Raw genomic sequence first — 12005 nt, forward strand, 5'->3', positions numbered from 1 at the left:
GCCAGTCCTGAGATAGAAAGCATCTCTTCCTGTACATCAGTTGAAGAGAAAAGTGGTAGAATACCAAGAAGCTCCTATTTTACAGGCAGGAATAGAGTAGAAATTCAGCACCTTCTCCAGAGCCACTGCAAAGCAAGTGTGCAGTGGGAACTGAGGGCGAGATAACACCTTGGGGAAACAAAAAACGATACCACCACATGCTGGTAAAGATCAGGATAAATGAATTTTAAAGAGAGCAGTGAGTTCAATATAAATTCTCTACTCCAATCCTCCAGGACCTTGTTTTCCCTACAGATATATAACTGCCTGGTGACACAGAAGTTTTCACATACAAGTCCAAGCCAGAATTACCCCGGAAGGAAGTACTTGAGAGACAAGTGCTAACAGTGAAATGACAGGTTGGAATGGCAAAATAATACACAAGATCATACCCTGGGTGCAAGCCCTCAAGGGACACTAGCTGTGGGACACAACAGCAGCAGTTTGCAAGTCAACAGTTCTGGAAAAAGTTTATTTTCTTTGTCTCTCTTCAGGCTTCCCAGCTAATGCCCATCTCTCTTCCATGACTCAAATTTGTTTGCATGGCAAAATAGGGGTCTTTGCCTACCCCTGTTCTGCAGGGCTGCCATGGAAACTCTTGGGCAAGGAGAGGAGAACTCTCAGCAGCAGCAGGATTTCAAGTGCTGACAGGGGCCAGCAGAAAACAGAACCCAGAACCAGTTCAGCTCCAGGGAGGGGAAGGAGGGTTACACTCTACATTCAGGCAGAATCAGATTCTATTCAGCCTGGCATTTACAACCACCCGTAAGTGGACGGCCAAAGAAATCCCTCAACACAAGTTGCAAGAGAGTGCAGAAAGCCACAACAACGCTTCCAGATTTACAAAACCGGTGGAGGGAGCACAGGACAAGGAGGAGCAGAAGGGGTTTTTGTTTGAAAATATCATGAATTGCGCTGAACCTCTAGTGGCAGTGAAGAGACTTCTGGGCAATAAAACCATCTGCACGTAACAGGCAGAGACACACACCTGCAATTCCTCCCTTCTGCTCAGCATCACTTTGAAACATAGGTCAGAATCTGACCCTGTTTTGATCAGAACTTTGCCTCAAATCATTATTGGTTCAATTTGGCTTTCTGAAATACCTTGGAACCTAAAGCATCTACAACCAAAGTGAAAATAAAGGGCCATAGCTTAAACCTGAAGATCAGACACACTGCACCAGGGACTGGCCTGGTTAGGCTGTTCAGTCTAGTAACTCGCTGGTGGTGGAAACAAATTAGAGGATTTTAAATCTGCCCATTCCCTTCCAATAAACTAATGATGATGACGCTCTTCTAAGAATTAATTTTGCGGCTCCTATTTGGTATCCTTGTTTTTAGATGCAGAATGGACATCTCCCTCCTTGAAGAGCCAGACATGCAGTGATTTGGTTAAGGAACAGAATAGGAAACCAGGTGAACTCAAACACATGAGCTGAGATCAAATCTCTTGGGGAGCACCGGCAGCCTCTCACACCACAAAATCCATTTGTTGCCCTCCTGTAAGTTTAACAGTTACAACTCCACGCAGTTTACTTGGGTTTTTGGTGTAAGAATGCTAGTGCTGCCAAAGAGAGGAGAAAGTGAGCTCTCACATGTGTGACAGAGCCAGACACCAGTGCAGTGCAGAATGCCAAAGAATGTATATCTGTTTAGCTCCTCCGTATCCCACTGTGCAAAGCTCATAACTAGCTCACATCAGGCTTTCAGACAGCTTTGAGAACTGGTAACAGGTTGGTCCATTGGACAATATCCAAAGCACTGAGTGAGCTTGAAAGAAACACATAATGCAAACTTCAACACTGTACAGGGTGATGAAAATGAAGCAACTGAGCAAAGAGCAACACGAAATGGATGCCATTAAACACTGGGGTAAAGCTAATGCTGTTCTGCACAACACTGACACAACACCAACCCTTTATCAAGGAAAGAAGCAAACACCTTCTTCCCTCAGTCAGACTGCTTATAATTTAGTAAAGTCACAGTCTGAAGAAATTAATAGACAAGAACAGTCTATTTTATTCATTCAGGTGAGGGACCTTTATACACTTGCCAGCATTTTCTCTTATGCACTGGCAAAGGCTGCTGGAAGGTGTGCTGGCACTGTCAGAATCCAGGAGGAAGCTTCAATCACAACTGCCAGCCAAGGAGGCGTTAACAGCAGCAAGCCCAATCCAGAGGCACAGCAACAACATTTCCATCCCTAGACTAGGCAAGGCCCGAGATAATGAGAGGCTCAGGGTGACACATGAGACTGATCCAAAGTCATCTGAGGCCAGAAGGGACCTGTAATGGCAGTCCACACACTTCAAAGCCACCTCTCACAAAAACCTGCAGGAACACTGAAGTGGAAAGGTACATGCAGGGAAAGTCACTACTTTATCCATCTGAACATTTCACCCAGTCTCTTGAAACTTCTTCTGACCTGCCTCGACACAAAGGTTGTTGAGGAGATCTTGTCCTCATCCTCCACTGTAATGTTGTAAATCATTACACAAGTGGCCAGACTTGCTGTCAGCTCTCATCCTCTAATAACCAACAGCCCTGAACAAACTGCCCGACGGAGAGAGAAAGACTGACTAACACATAGGAGAAACAGATAAATCATTTGAGTTTTGCTGTTTAAATATACAATTTTCTTAACACTTAAGTTGTAGCATAAATTTAACATTCCTACAGAACTTCAAAGCTGACTGGAGGACCAGCTCATTCTCTCGTAGGCATTCTCTGCAATTGTCCTTCTAGGGAATGTCACGTGAACTAGAGAAACACATCCATCTCCCAAGCATGCTGCTCTCTCACTTTTAACACTTCATGTTATCAGCCAAGTGAAGCAAGGCCAAAGTGTATAACTTCATGGCATTTTTCTTCTTGAAAGAGAAACTTTTGAAGCTGTTTGATCAATTCTAAGGACTTCACAGCAATGTTGCAGGCATCAGTGCAAGAAAAAACACAAACCTGCTGGCAGCAATTTAAAAAAAAAAATTAAGCAGTAATTAAAAATTAAGAAACACAGAGAGGATCACCCATGGTGACACGTCATTCCTCTGTCCCTCTCGTAACTTCCAGGCTTCAGTCCCATTGACAGGGTTCAACAGAGAAAACAAGCAAAGGCTGGACTTTGCCAAGCCCAGGACCGCAGAACAAAGGCTTGTTCCACACAGTGAGCAATGTTGCCATGATAAGGAAGACCCTGAATATGACAGTACTGCAGTTCTATCCTGCACTTGAGTGTAGTCCTTTGCTCTAGAGAAAGCTCACCTCTATTGCGAGTTCTCAAACATATCCCCTCTACAGCTGCAAACCTCTTAAACCCGATTCAGAATCCCAGACAGAAGCTAACACCTGCACTTCCAACACCTTCCCAAGAACTAATCTGAGCACTGCTGAGCTAAATGGTGGACCTGTGTCTCTAGGTATGAAGTGAAAATAGTTTGGTTTGTCTTCAACAGCACTCAGGTGGCACCAAGAGGAGCATGCGACAGAGATACAACTGCTCAAAAGATGCAGAGAAACGAGCTGCAGTGCTCAGCAGCAAACTGGGCTATGACAAATTTGCCTCTGATGCTGGCACAAGTACTGGGCTGGAGACCACATCCCTGCTTTATCTACTTAACCTTTGTCTCCTCTACTAAACACTGACTCATGAAATAAGTCCATAAGGGACAGAGAATCCAGTACTCAGAACAACCCTCACATCTGGAAAGCCTCTGCGCTACTCCAGCACAGGCTTCCCATACAACCCCGAGCTTGTCATCCTACCTCAGTTTCCCACACCCTTCTCAAGCGGCTGTGCAAGGGGTTGGGGAAGGGAGCAGCCTTCCCTTCCTCACAGATATCTTTAGACATATAACATTAAGAATACCTTAATCAGAGCCCACACAGGCCTGTAACATGCATAACATTGTATTTACTCAGACCGAATAGCTCTCTGAAGCGTTTCTGCAGGATCTGCCTAACGATGAAGCCACCTCTTCGCACAGGCACAAACTCACAGTCCTCGCCCAACTCCCATTAGAAACGCTCCCAGAAATGAACGAAGCAGAGCACGGCACGTGCACAAAGGGGCCAAGCTCCAGGGCCGAGCCCACCCAACCCACAGGATGCTGCTGGAGGCACAGCAGCCCCAAGCGTCGGCAGAGCCCGGCGCCGCTCGGCGAGATCAGCACGGCCGCGCCTCCCTCCCCTCGCCCAGCTGTCTGTTCCCGAGGGACCCTCCCCGGAGACCCCCGGCCCTGCCGGTGCTGGGCGGCCCCGGGGCGGGGGGGCCGAGGGGCGGCCCCGCGCCAGGCCCGGCAGCCCCCGCACCGCCGGTCCCGCCGGACCGCCCTGCCCTGCCCTCGCCGGGAGAGCCGGCCCCGCGCTGCTCCCGCACGGTGCCGCGGGCGGGCCGGCCCCGCCCCGCGCATCCCGCGGTCACCCGGCGGCGGCACCGCACACAAAGCGCCCGCGGCCGCGCTTCCCCCCGCGGGCCGGCGCGACGCGGGCGCGGCGGTACCTGCGGGGCGCGGGCCGGGCGGAGGCTGTCCCGCTGTCGCCGTCCGTCGCTCCCGCTGTCGCTCCCTCCGCTCAGAGCCGGCGGCGGCGGCGCCCGCTCCGCTCCATGGCCGCGCGCGCGCCCCGTTCGCCACGGGAAGAATGGGGGGCCCACCGCGCACGCGCCGCCCGCGCCCGCCCCGCCCCGCCCCGCGCGCCGGCGCGGCGCCGCCCTGCGGGCCCCGGTGCCGCGGTGAGGTCAGCGCGCGCCCTGCGCATGCGCGGGGGTGGGCCGTTACCGCGCGCGCCCCGTCGCCATGGAGATACCGCCCGGCGGCAGCGCCGGGACCGGAGGGCGCGGGGACGAGTGTTCCCGGGAATGCCAGAGCTCCGTCCCGCCTGATCGGCCCCCGAGGGCGGCTCCAGGCAGTGCCGTGCCCCTGGCTCCTGGGTCCGACCGCAGAGAAGCTCAAATGCTTTGCAAAGAATTGGCGATAGCGTGAGGGCTCAGCGATGCCGCGCGGCTACGTACCAGGGCACTGCCATCCTCTAGTGATCCCCAGTGAAGGAAACTGTTCCACAGAATCACCGAATGCGGCGGGTTGGAAGGGACCACAGGGGGTCATCTGGCCCAACCTCCCTGCTCGAGCAGGGTGATCCCAGAGCACATGGCATCCAGGATTGCATCCAGACGGCTCTGGAATGTCTCCAGTGAGAGAGACTCTACAGCCTCTCTGGGCAATCTGTAGCAGTGCACAGTCACTCACACGGTAGAGAAGTTCTTCCTCATGTTCAGGTGGAACTCGCTGTGCATCAGTTTCTCCCTGTTGCCTCTTGTCCTATTCCTCGGCACCCCCGAGTAGAACCTGATCCATCCTCTTGAAACTGCCTCCCACTTTAGATACACATTGATAAGATCCCCTCTCAGTCTTCTCAAGACTGAAGAGGCCCAACTCTCAGCCTTTCCTCATAAGAGAGATGCTCTAGTCCCTTAATCACATTTGTTACTCTCCACTGGACCCTCTGGATGCTCAAGGAGCTCCACATGTCTCTGCTTTGTGCAGCCTTAGTTAAAAAGCTGTATTTAAAAGCAACTAAATCTTTCTCCTACATGGAATGAGTTGCAGTGCCACCACTATGTAACTGAGGTCAGAATGGGAAACAAATGCCCTGTGCAGAGGCTCTTTGCCAAGACACGTTTGACAATCTTCCTGCCTGGGCTCATGACTGCTGCTTTCATGGTGGTGTAGGGAATGAACCTCCATCTCCCCTTGAACCACCACTGTGCTCATCCTCTGCAGCTGACCTCCCCAGGTGACATTGTGGTTCCCAACAAGCCTGTAGTCTGAGCCATCAAAACAGTTCATAGGGGAGACCTGTATGTGGAACAAATGGTTCATTTTCATTCATAACTTCTTGAAATAATAATGCCCTTCTCCTTGGCTCACAATTTTGGCACAGAAATTGTTTTTGGCAAGCTCTCTCCAAATAATCCTAGATTTTGTAATTTGTTCCTTTCCTCCCTCAGGTTCGAGAGCAATACATAAACTGCTGCTTTGAGTGAAGCCATTGGCACAGGCTGCACGTAAGTTCTGGAAAAGGCTGCACAGATGTCAAGAGAAAGCTGGGGATATTAGTGCTTAAAAGGATGCCAGCTCTGGGTAAACTGAAAGCAGGTGATTACAAACCAGCTTTAGAAATTACCATGGTTCTCACCCCCAGGCAATAGATAATCTCCTGAGAGCCCTAACTAGCTAAGCACTACCCACACTAGAGATGCAACAGCTCTGCTTCACCTATTGTGGCTTCCCAGTCCTCATGTTACCATCGCTCTGCACCCAGAGGAGGCACAGTCCCTGTGATGAGTGCTTTCCCTCCCTCGTTTGGCAGTTCTGCAAACAGGACTCCAGTTGTTTTCCTTGCTCTCATTTTGCACTACTGCAGCGGTAATGGATCAAGGGTCAGACTTGATGATCTCGGAGGTCCCTTCCAACCCGGCTGATTCTATGATTCTATGCTGTTTCCCAACTGCAGCTCATGGCAGAGGTCACAGGTACATTAATAAAGGACCAATAATCCTTCCACTTCAGCTGGATCTGCTACGACTACAGGCAAAGTTCTCTCAGACACTAGATAGTTCCCTCTGTTCCCAAAATACCATCACAATCCATTTTGAGCAAGAAAATTAGATAAAGACTGAATAGTTCTAAGTTAGCTGAATTACAATAAGCAATATTTAATTTCATTTTAGTAATAAGTCAATATTTGTGTATCACATTTGCTGTGAATTCTTTCTCTTCAGTATTGCAATACAGAGGCATTTACTTTGGAAATTTCCTAATATTCCTTCTGATATAATTGTATGTTTGCCCTTTCTTCACAGATTCTTACTTTTGGTGATTTTACGGTCACTGTTTGGCAGTGACCAACAGCCTAAAGCTTCAAAGAAATGCTGAAATACATCTGGCGTAGTTTTTAAGTATTTATTCCTCCCCTCCTAGATAACACTTGCATAGAAAATATGGGTTTTATTTTCTTTTTTGTTGCAAGACTTAGGGGACAACTGCACAAAACTTAAAAGCTTCCTCACTGTGCAATTAATAAAAAGATTGTGGACACAGTCTTTTTCTATGTGTTTTCTTCACATTTTTATTATAAATTTAGTATAAATTTGTCACCTAATCAGGACTAATGTTTTGATTTTTTTTTCTTGTTATTATGTGACTGTTTCCTTGGCTCCCTGCAAAGACTTTTAGAACAGTTTCTGCCTATATTTAAGATAACCAAATTGTTCCATGAGCAGTAGCACCAATGATGCTTAGTTTCCCACAGATCTGTGGTTTTTGTCCCTCTAATCTGCCCTGTTCTCTCAGCAGCCCTGCCTTCCTGTGACAATCCCCTCCAAGGGGACACAGGCAGCACAGTGTGTGGTTATCCGTGGCTGTGTACACATGCACGTCGAAGGGCAGCCTTCTGCCAAAGGGATCATACCATGCCTGAGCTCCCCTCCTGCCTTCCCCTGAGGCTGGCAATGATTATTTCTCTCTTCCAGTTCTCATGAAACTTGAGATTCTTTCCTCCCCCCTAAATGTTGAGAAGGAAAAAGGAGGGGGCTAGCCTGACAGCTGAATAGGAGCAGACAGACAGACTGATCACATAAGCCTCATTTTCATTGGAAAAAGAAGTCCAAAATACATTGTAACTTGAAAGCTTCCTTCAAATTTTTTAAAAAGGAGGTGAAGGCATTGTTCTGATTCTTGCCCTTCAGGTTTCTTAACATTAATCTCAGTATTCTTCAGTTCTGCTCAGATGAGGTTCTTGATTACCCTGCACAGTCCATTGGCTTTCCCAGGGATATCCATCTGCTTTAGTTCCAGCACACCTATGATAGATCTGCACATCCATTGCCTGTGATGGCTCTCCGTGGAAACCCACCATGAAGGCACATCAGGATACCCCAAGGGCAACCAGATCTAAGCTTCTGGATGGAATCCAATCTGCAGGGATAATTCAGCTTCCCCAAAGTTATTGTTAGGTAACAACTATGCTATTGCTAACCAGTCCTTGGGGTGCAGAAAGGACTCTCTAAATGAAGGAAACAGCAGTAACCACTGGAGGAGCTGCTACCATCACATGTGACTTCTTGACAAGGCCTTCACTACCAGTGGCTCAACAGCAGGCATTTGGCAATACCCTTATACATAGCACCCCTAAAAAAGGATACTTTTTACTATACTCTCATTTCTGAAAGATATCCGTTTACTTACCTGTCTCACACACGGATCTCCAAAACAAACAGACTAGTGCAACAGAAAGGTAGGAACATCTGTCTCCTGAGAGGGTACTATTCCCAGCGAGGCAGCATGTATCTCTCTAATCAGTCCACCTGCAAAGCACTTTGTTCCCTGCTTGTTGAGCAGGTGTATGCCTATACACGTGCTAAACAAGTCCACCTGCAGGGTGAAACACAAGATGAACTTAGGGACATCTGCAGCAAGGGCACAGAAAGCTTTTAAGTAAGGGCAAAGCAAAGTCAGAAAGCTTTTTAAAATAAAGAAATGTAAGACTAGCTTTCAATTACCCACATTGCTCTTTCAAACAAAAATCCAACAATAAAACAGAACTAGTGGGAAGTAGAGGGATGGACTGGCTCTATTTCAGCAGAAACACTGACTATGGCTGAGTGATCTGTCTTCCCCCTTTCTTCAGGGCCCTTTTGCACAAAATCTTTTCAGGAATCTGAGGGCCGAGTGCTCCAAGGAGAAATGTGTTTATTTAAGAATGACAGTATGATGATGTAGCTGCCCATGACAGCAGAGGACAGCAGCATCAAAACCTGGCTGTTCCTGAGTTGCTTCTCTAGAGTTTAGCACACCACCATGCAGACTTAGAAAGCCACATTTCCTTTATGTTCTGTCCCAACTTGACTACTTGCATGGCTGAGGGGGAGAACAGCTTCACTTGACTTGATGTAGCATTGCATCTCTCCCTTTTCCATCTCCTGGCACTTAAATCCCCTGAACACATCATCTGAACAGACTTGTGCAGTGCTAAGGAGAAGGCTGGACTGCTGCTGGCAGATAAATACCATGGGCCAACACAAGGAGAAGCCCAGGTACCCAGCTTCTGAGTGCTGTTGATCCCACTCTGGCACAGGCTCCTTGTGTGACTCATCTCTTCTACCACTCACCTGTTAAACAGGGAACGAACTCCTCATCCATACTGTGTGAGAACAAACACTGGAAACAGGGAAACAGTACTTCAGATCAACATCAAATTTAGTAATTCTTCGTTCTTTCCTTTGCACATTACAGTTGTCACAGCCCCAGATCTGAGCACTTTCAGCTCACACAATGTGCTCCTCCACCGCTATCTTTAATTGGCACTTTCCTGCCAAGCCTCAGCATTTTGCATCGGACTTTTTCCACGTGAGAGCTGCCACGAACAAAGCATCCCACTGACCCACTTAACTCCCACGTGAAGGCACATGAAGCTGCGCTTCAGTCACCAAACAGAAAAGAAAATGCAAAAGCAGGAGGTTTTGATTAAAGGGATGTGAGCAAATGGCTTCAAGGCTCATCGTGTGCACATGGGCACGTCTGTGTGTGTTCACTTCTTGCAGACATTTGGCCACCCAAGGAGAAACATCACGTACAAAGCAGGTAGTCTTCATGAAGTGTGATTTGGGTTTGATTAGAGATTTCCCATTGGCATGAAGGTCCTGTGAGCCAGGCGACATCCCCACGGGCCTCTTCCCCTGACCTGGAGTGACTGCCTCCAGGGAGACAGGGAACAGTTCATTCTCCCTGACCAAAACATCAAGGAAGGTACCAATTAGTGTTAATTGTGGAATTCTTTGTTTTGTGACCAGAGCCTGAGCTTAAACCCCCCAAAACTGAACACAGGCTACTGGCAACAATTTTCCACCATTTCTGAGCTGCATTAGAATTAATGCAGTAGCCTAGAAGATGATCTCTGGTCTTACCAAGGCATGGGCACTAGGTCTTGTATTTGTATCAGAGACTGTATTTTTCCTGGCTGCCCTCAGGCCCCTGGGAAGAGACGTTTACAGGTCAAACTTACAAGAGTCCTATTTTTGTCTTGCACTTAAATTTACATTAAACAACATTTCAGCCCCATTTCCTCTTCCCTCATAATTTCCCATTTACACTGTTTCAAATGGATTTACCTCTTCCTGTACTTGTTTTCCATAGTCATCTGCTGATGTTATTATATCTTGTTTCCACCACCCAAACACAATTATGCTCATATCTTCTTTTTTTTTATACTTGCATATCACACGTGCACATACCTTAGCAGCATGGGTTCTTTTAATCTTTGAACAACATTTCCTTTTTATCCTCACCCAAATATTAAGCCAACTGGAAAGTGACACATCAAGGTTAGGAATGCAGTCTGCTCCTGACAAGGAAAAAACGCTGAGCTTTGCAAGAAAGGCTAAGTGGATTAAGATCCTTTCTAAAGATTAGGTCACCCTTCACCCCAAATGCAGATTTCTACTGAAATTAATGGAAGCTCTTACAGAATGCAATGGGAGGGTTGACATTGAATGGCAACACAGCAAACATACACTGGCAGCTCACCCAAAACCAATTGTCCAAATCACCAACTCCAAATGAGTCTTAACAACCAACTGATTGATTCTACACTATATATTAACATGGTGGGATTTCATCTTGTAAAATTATGAGCTGATGGGGAAAAAAAGCTGAGCTAGTAGTTCTCAGGATAAAAACTTGGGCTGTGATTCATCTGGTTGCACTGACATTACACCAACAGACAGGTTTGCCTTAGGAGAATCCGTAATGACTCTCAAACTAGTCCCTTGCACTTGCATAGCTCTGGCCAGACCAGTCACAAAGCTCCAGCAGCTCCAAACCTGGAATTTGTTTTTCAGGATACAATTCAATAGAATGCACTTTAAGCAATGTCCAGTTAATAAATTGCAAACACCACATCTTTGTGTGGGATAGCTCAGGGAAAAGCCTTATAGATTTGTCTTACATTTCCTCTGCCCATTGTGTCTGGGCAGATGAACCCAGCCCTTGTAACAGGCAGACCTGCAAACATAGCCCAGCACCTGAAAATCACACCCGATCCCTTCCAGCTCTCACATCAACAGAAAAAAAATGCTACAGGCAACAAAGCAGCTGTGCTGCTGCTGCACAGCTGGCACATCTGCTCACCCCCACTGCAGACTGCCTTCTGTGAGAAACAGTAACTGAGTACAGGAGCGAGAGGCAAAGTACTGCCTTCACTCTCAAAATGGTGCAATGCTTTCAGCCTTGCGAAGCCACCCTGACAGAAGCAACTTACTTCTCTGCTTTTTTTAAAAAAACAACACACATGCAAACTTGCTGGGTTTGTGCAAGCCCTTGTGGGAAACTGGCAGCAACGCCACACTGCGGAGCAAGCAGCCTGATTTCCAGGTCTGTACCTGCTCACCAAGCCTCCTCTCAGTCAGCACTGGAAAAATGCACAGAAAAAAACAGGGCTTTCCGAAATCACGACCATAAAACCCAGATTTTTTTTTCTCTTTCCTGTTCTTTAAAAAACAAGTTTCAAATCCAGGCCAGGCCCTAGACTCCATGTAATGGGTCAAGTGCAGGGGCAAATGTGCAACCAGGGAAAGGAAGTGACCCCAGTGCCTTACTGTCTCAAAGTCCTGCAGTGTTCATCCTCCCAATCCTGCCTGCTCTCTTCAGCAACAAATTTGAAGATAATTATAAACCAGCATTTTCTTCCTCATTCAGAGCCAAGATTTATGTAGGAGCTTCTGTGTAGTTTATCCTTTGCCAGCACAGAAGAGCCACATGATTACTGGCCACATCTAGTCCAAGGCTCCCAGGACAGTCAAGATCTCTGCCCCTGCCATATGCTTAATTAATGCTGGGTGGGAGAAGTGATGAGAGGCCTTGCTGCACTCTGCATGGGAGAAAGTGTTTCACTTTAAGAATTCTCACTCACAC

At 47.5% G+C, this 12005-nt stretch overlaps 1 protein-coding gene across 18 annotated transcripts in view; it reads right to left on the reverse strand.

The window, feature by feature from the left end:
* The window catches only part of CLASP1 (cytoplasmic linker associated protein 1), a 173396-nt gene extending 168736 nt beyond the window's left edge, over positions 1-4660 (reverse strand). For all 18 annotated transcript variants that reach the window (XM_032692563.1, XM_032692562.1, XM_032692559.1 and 15 more), the window contains exon 1: positions 4538-4660. The gene's annotated coding sequence lies outside the window, so the exon portion shown is untranslated. The remainder of the gene's footprint in view (positions 1-4537) is intronic.
* Positions 4661-12005: the final 7345 nt, after the last annotated feature.

This window comes from Chiroxiphia lanceolata, chromosome 7, assembly GCF_009829145.1.
Source record: "Chiroxiphia lanceolata isolate bChiLan1 chromosome 7, bChiLan1.pri, whole genome shotgun sequence".
Classification (NCBI taxonomy): Eukaryota; Metazoa; Chordata; class Aves; order Passeriformes; family Pipridae; genus Chiroxiphia; species Chiroxiphia lanceolata.